Below are 7,884 nucleotides of genomic sequence, written 5' to 3' on the forward strand. Positions count from 1 at the left end.
ATGATTTTTTTCATTGTAGTATACGTCTATGCATAGCGCCATTTTGGTGTGGGAGTCATTGTTGATCACAAACCCCATCCACAACACTGAACCGCCAATCTGGATGAAACTCGAATGACGGCATGTTGGAACTGCCCCGAATAAACAATCTCATCAGATTGTCTGTGGGTTCTTTGGATCCATAATATCAATGAAAGTCTGACGTCAGTCCCATCTGTACATGCCGCCATCTGGGCGAGGACCCGGTTGTTGCATTGCACTGCAATACACGCGCGGTTGCGCCGATGACAAAAACAAAGGTTTTTTACGAAATTATTCCACAGTGGATGGACCGATGGACCGATGGACCGATCTGGATCAAACTTCGACAAAAGCATGCCGGGACTACCCCATATAAACGTTTTATTCATCTTGTCTGTGAGTGTGGAGGATCATGACATTCACAGACTACTGATGTCAGTAGCACCTTCAGGGTTGGACCCCTAATAATAATAATAATAATAATAAACACACATCAAACAGCTGTCGTTACCCAGGTCAAATGTAATCATACCCAATCTTTTCAAATTGTCACTTCCTAAACTTTACAAGCTGTCGATTACTGCCCTAATCATTTTGTGAAATAAAAATGAATGATTCAAATCTTGAATGTATTACACAATCCAGCTCATCAAAAGAGTGCTGACAAAAAAAATGTGTTACGACTGAAACATATATTTGATTCACTACAAAAAGTGAACTTGCTCACTGTCCATTTTGACATATTAGAGATTAGATTTCAAATAAGACCGGAAAGCTTTGGTGCACATACATTAATAGCACTTCAGATGGCTCGTTTAAGTATCGTCCTTTATTACCAGATCTGGCGACTTTTAATATTGTTTAGTTGTGTTTCTTATCAACCAAAGTGCAGGACTATCATGCGCAGGAAGCTTGATAGAAGTACAATTGTGTCTGTGTGGAATTGAGTGGGGAAATTGAATAAAAAGAACATTTCTAAGCAAAGGAGCACAATACAAATGTCTCTGTGAGGTCAGTACTGGAGGTAAGTTAAGGTAAGTTTAATTTAGGAGGATTTAAATGTATATTTAATACAACACAGACAATTAATATTATTATATAATTATAGAACCCAGAATCACGATTCTGGCGCCGCCCCTTGCCGCCGCCTGCGCGAGAGCCTCGTGTCGATTATGCACAATTTAGTATTTTTAGAGCTTATTGTGCGTAATCACCGGGTGTCATGTCATTTCACTGCATATATGTATGACTGTATGTATATGTATGTAACAAATAACCTCTTGAATCTTGAATCTTGAGTCTTGAATCTGTCAAGAACCTTGGTTCCAAAGGTTCTTTGTATAATCACAGATGGTTCTGCTGAAGGACCCGTCTCAATTTCAAGTCAGATCCACTTGAGAAACTGAAAAAAAGATGGGAGTCGTAGAGGATGCTTCATTTATATCCTCTTAGATGTCAAGTCAATGCGGAGCCAGACGTTCTATTAAGTTAAAACTCGCCCAAGTGTTGCCTTGGTGCTTGTGACCTGGTCGCTCCCGATCTGGTTTCCTTCATGCCCATCTCACTGCTGCAAATGCCAGGCCCGAGGCACAGGTTCCGATTGGGTTATAAACTAACATAATGAACCGTTTAACTATTGACCCTACTGGATCAATGTTGTGAAATTAAGTTTACTTTAACTAAGAGCTTGGGCCTATCTGCGTAGTTTGTTTGTTGATGGGTGTGTGCATGGGCAGATTTACAGGAGGTAAGGCCCTACCCACCCCCACCCTAATTTCCTGGCTCAATAATGTCATGATATTCTGAAGACATGACTGTGAGTATGAAACTGTGGTGTGATGATTATTATTATGCATGTGCTTGAACATATTTAGACTTTTTTTTCCTCGAGCGACTGCCATGTTTTATTAAGATCTCGTGAGTATAACTGGATGGTGTGCAAAACTGCAGTTTTTAATCAGTTTTAGAAGCTATACTGCTGAAAATTGGGGAAAAAGAAGGAGGGAAAAATCAGCTTTGCGCCACCTGTCAAACTCAATGTGTTGGTGCTGCTGGGTTGCCAGTTTTGTCTGACGGGTTTTGTGTATGGTAATGTTCTGGTTCATGTCACTGGTCACGCAGCTGATGGAATAATGAACGGTCAAAAATAGTTCTGAATGTAGCTAGATTAAAAACAAGCCAGATCTTATCTTTACTTACTAAAACGTTTTACTTGCCATAAAAGACGCAGGATGTTTCGCTTTAATAACTCAATAAAGATTATGAGATGCTGAAAAACGTATTTCCCTACTTTCATAGGAGCTAGGCTAGTTATTTCCATCGGCAGCATTGCATTGAGCTAAGTTCAACTAACAGAGTTCAGTTCTTTGAGTTTCATAGCAGCTTGCCTTCACATAGCGTACAATGCTTTCTCCAGCGTCAATATTCTGTGATATGTCAAAAAGAAGCACAGATGAATGACAATAGCCCCGGAGACCACAGGGTTGTTTTTATATATTTTACATCAAAATTAAGTCTTCTGTCCTCTTGTCGCTTTTTGTAGCTTAGAATACACAATCACATGTTTTCCTTTGATATGTTTTCAACATCCTAATCATTTCTATTTGGACTCCCCTGAGGCCCATCTAATATCCATTGCACTAAAATCCATCATTGTGCCTCACCCATTATACCAGACTTAATTATTGGATCAGAACATGCATACACACCTCAGAAGTAGACCTCACAAGACTCAACCATTACACCACAACTTCTGTAGCCTGTCATTTGTCAAATGTAACAATCTATACAATATCGGTATATGTAAAAAAATAAAAATAAACAACAACAACAAAAAAAACCCATGTTTAGGCTGAAAGATGAAAGAAACCATTAGAACCTACAACGTGATCCATCCATCATCATATTTCCCCAGCGCTGACCCTGACTGCTGCCGTCTGGTTTGTGTGCTCTGGACACCATCAAGTGGTCTGTGCCCAGGTATTCATGGATCCATTGGCAATAATTATCATATAGCTACACAGTTATACTGTAATGTGGAATGCTATTCCCGAAGAGCTGTTTTGTCCATTTCAGCAGTTTCTGTTGACAGTCCCTTGGCCTGGTCTCTTGACGAGGGACAGAGTGGAAAGCTATTGGAAGAAAGAAATTCCCTTGAATGATCAGGGTATTACCTGACAGACTTCCCACTCAAATTTGTGGACGGAACAGGACACTTGGTGTTGGCGGTTGTACACATTTTAACGAATACTGCCCTCTGATTGGCTCTGATTATTAAAGTTCAAGCCCCAAAAGTATATGGCAGTGCATTGCAGTGCATTGCACTGCTGCCTCACAGCAAGAAGGTCCTGGGTTCGATTCCCGCCTGGGGCGCTGTTGGCACCGTGCTCCGGCGGGTTATCTCCCAAATAGGAGCCTTTCTGTGTGGAGTTTGCATGTTCTCCCCGTGCTCACATGGGGTTTCCTCCACCTAACGTCAGTAAGGACCCCCACCAAAAACATGCACACATCATCGTCTGACCAGCGATGGACACTCATCACCTGGTCCCCGGGCGCGTCCACGTATGCTGCCCACTGCTCCTGGCTGTGCCCCCGGAGGAAGGACAAGCCAGGATGGGTCAAAAGCTGAGAATCCATTTCACCGGCCACCATCAAAGCGTGTGTGTGCAAGCATGTGTTATAGTGTGGTATGTTGCGTGATGAATAAAGACTGTTTCTTCTTTCTGAATAGTGCACTCTGATTGGCTCTGATTAAATCATATGTTAAGGCCACGTCCCCAATTGTAATATCAATATTCCATTATGCAGGGAATACTGGAATACTGAAGATAGGATGTGTTCCGTCCCCCCAGTCGGTACCGTAGCATTGTGATGATAGTATGACATCACAACACAGGCAGATAAGACAGACAGACAGAAACACACGCAGACAGACAGATCACACCTCAGACTCAGACTAACATCTCCTTCCATCAGCCTCGTCATTGCCCTTGAGAAAGCACAATCTGAGTTTATTCATGTTATTGGTGTATGTATACAGTGTAGGAGCTATGAGAACGTATTAACAGGTTATTTACATCTGCATAGAGATTGTTTGTTTATCTGCATAATTCTGTACTGTTCCACAGTTTTACACTGCTTCCATTAAAGATACCAAAAGTGAGGTCCTGTCTCTGGGCACTTATTGGGAGAGTGTTAAGCTCGCTGCATAGCCACGTACTGCTACACGTAGTTCAAGTTCAAGTTAGTCACATACATATACAAATGGTCATACATATATGCAGTGAAATGTCATGATACCCGGTGATTATGCCCAATAAGCTCGATAAGCTCTAAAAATACAAAAAATACTAAAATGTGCGTAAACGAGACGAGGTGCTCGTACAGGCGGCTGCCAGGGGCGGTGCCACAATCGCGATTCTGGGTTCTATAATTACAAATGGAATAAATTGTCTGTGTTGTATTAAATATACATTTAGTGAGGACAGAAGGGATGCAAGCCGCCATAAAAACCCAATAACAATAACTCAAAACAGAAGAAGAATACTGCGACCTCAATGGCATTAAAGGTTGGAACGGAACATAATTAGGCCACAGCCCCATTATCATAGTGAAGGAATAAAACAAGGCCACATCCCCACAATGGAATTTTGCAGTGAATACCTCACTCTTATTGACTGGGTGTTTACTACACTCTGAGAGTGTCCCATTGTTGGGGCCACGCCCACAGTTGCACATCATAGCTGAAGAGAACCCAATTTGGCCAGACCCCATTATCATAGTGAAGGAATAAAATAAAAGCCACAGCCAAATTGTTTATTTTAGGTGACTCACACACAGTCCATTTACACATTAGTAAAAGAACAAGTAAATCCCCCTCATTGTAAAATAATTTCATATTGCAAAGGAACATAATTAGGCTACACCGCCATAATCATAGTGAAGAAAAAAAACAAGGCTTCTCCTCAATTGTAATATCAACATTACGTAGTGAATACTGCACACAGATTGGTGCTGTATGCTTATATAGTACCTAAACGTAACCATTTATAACTTTATACCTAAACTTAACCATTTATAACCCGATACCTAAACATACAGTGTTTGATGAGCCTATATCTCAATATTAACTGAAGTAGAGTAAGATTAATTGGTTTCACATAAATGCACACCAAATGTGATGCATTTGTCCGATATCCAGAAGGATTAGTGTGGGTTATTAAAAATCCATTGAACAGCCCCATTTTCCCCAGACCAAATTTGCCGGGCTTGTATAATAGTGTGTGTGCATGTTGAAAGGCATTTTCAATGATTCAGTCGCTATTCTTTCTTCTCCCTCCCTCTACATCGTAGGCAACACAGCAGTACTGGGGGGTGGGGGCAGGGGGTAATTGTGGGGAGGGGGTCTGAGAGAGAATGGAGCGCGCAGAGAAGAAAGGGACGGAACATAACCAGCAAGCTGTTGAAGGGTTCCGGGGGGGAATTGCAACAAGCATACAGACTGATAGATAGGCAGAGTAGACATGAGGCCTTGAGGACGCTGACATTGATATGATTAATTCAATATAGCGTCACCTCCTTCTACCATAAGCGTCTGTGGTCACTCCCCGGAGAACAAGGATCTTCTTCTTCTTCTTCTTCTTGCTCTTTATTGACTATTATTGCTTTGGAAAACTGAATTTTAACAACATTCTTCTGACTAAAATGTATAACACAACGAAGTGAAGTGTACTTTCTAACATGAAGTGTATCAAAAGAACACCCAACAACAGACCTTGAACAAATATTCAAGACCAGTGGTCTCCAACCCAAATGACCCTGGGGCCACTGGCCAGGTTGTCGTCTCCTAGGGTGGCCGTGTTGACCTTCAAGGGAAGAACTTGAAGCTCTCCCGCACATCAGTGAATTGCCCCATAATACTGTTGGAAACAAACATTAAAGTTTAATTGAAGTTTAATGAAGCATTGTGATTTAAAAAATAATAATTTAAACTTGCACTCATGGAATGCCTATTATCCCATCAAATGACTCAGACAGACCTGTTATTTTATTTATACATTGAAAAACGTTTCACATTGTACAGTATATGGAACACAAATCAACATTATTAACAGGAATTTAAGAGGCCTTTAATAGATTACAAATAGCTGCCAAGTTCTAACCAAATCATTCAAGGAGCAATCAAAAAGTGATCTTTGTCCCTTATTTGGTTTGGTTTCCAGTCCATGAATTTAGAAGACTTGTAACTCTGAGAGACTATGAATAAATCATTTATTTTCTTTAAATGTATCGATAGGGGAAAGGGGATAAAAACTTGTGGCTTATTTTTTATTTTTTTTTGCAGTGTAATGAAGAGGCTTCTGTGGTTGGAGGGTCTTTTATACTCCCTTGTGCTCTCCTGCCGGCCAGAAACCTTAGAGCTTTTTCACAACCCAGAACTAACACAACATCATTAGCATTTAGAGAGGCTCATCCTGAATTTCCGACACATATACAACACACACACACACACACACACACACACACACACACACACACACACACACACACACACACACACACACACACACACACACACACACACACACACACACACACACACACACACACCCTGACACAACCTCACACTTGAAATGTATTCTGCACAAAACGCAAGAAATAGATGATAGAGCTGGAAGAAGTGGAGGATTAACTTTCTATTCTGGTTTAAATGATGAACACCTTGGTTAGTGGACGATTCTGATGTGCTTTGAGATATCCGTAGGCCGTCTGAGGACTGCCCTTTTGTGGAAGGATTCCATGGCGTGCCGTTCCTAAATTGACCCCACTCTCGCTTATTGTATGCGTGTGTTTCCGCTGAGTTCATAACAGGGGGCCTTGTTTGTCGGATGTTTTGATATGCCGTTGTTCTCAGCAATGGGAAGTGAGGGAAGTGATGCAAAATATGGAAATGGCGTTACATGTTAAATCAAATTACAAAACCAAAAAAACTGTCGTCATCCTGTGTAAACTAGATTGCAAGTGCATGTGGAAATCACTCTTAACTAATTACAGCTCATTTAGGACACTTTTAAAATGAATGAATTTCACTTCCACCATTATTTTTGCTTGTGACCTACACCACCAATTAAAAATAAAAATAATTAAGGGTTTTGGTAGGTTCAGGCTGACAAATGCATGTTGTCTAATATAAGTGCATTGACTGGATGAAAATACTATGTATATATATATATATATGTATATATCTCATATTTTTGTGGATTCTTTTAAACATATTGAAATAATACAGAATTTGATATCTGAAAGGATCTTGCGTATTTGTAATATGTTGTTAATCAGAGGGCCATGTTAAAGAAATCGATACCCCCAAACTTGTACAATTATATAGTCAGAAAAGTTACATGATTTTAAATCCAAAACTCCATTGAAATAAGAAAATAATTCATTGAGGAACACTTATTCTTAGGCTGTTTTTAATTTATTTCATTTTATATATTTCATTATTTTACTTTGTAAATGCTTGCTATGCTTTTATTGTCACTATCTTAATGGCCTTCTTTTAATGTAATCACTTTGAGTTACATGTTATGTATGAAAGGTGCTATACAAATAAAGGATATTATTATTATTATTATTATTATTATTATTATTATTATTATTATTATTATTATTATTATCATCCATCTATCATCTTTCTTTTAGAGATTTTTTACATAATCCAACCCTTTACTCCAAATCAAGGAAAGGACTGCACAGCAACACTCTACCCTCACATACAGCTCTTATTAATATGTGCAAATTACACTTAATCACTCGTCATTCAGGCCACCTTCAAATTAAGCTGCACGCAGCCATCTAAACACA

Source organism: Zeus faber, assembly GCF_960531495.2.
Source record: "Zeus faber genome assembly, chromosome: 6".
Taxonomy (NCBI): Eukaryota; Metazoa; Chordata; class Actinopteri; order Zeiformes; family Zeidae; genus Zeus; species Zeus faber.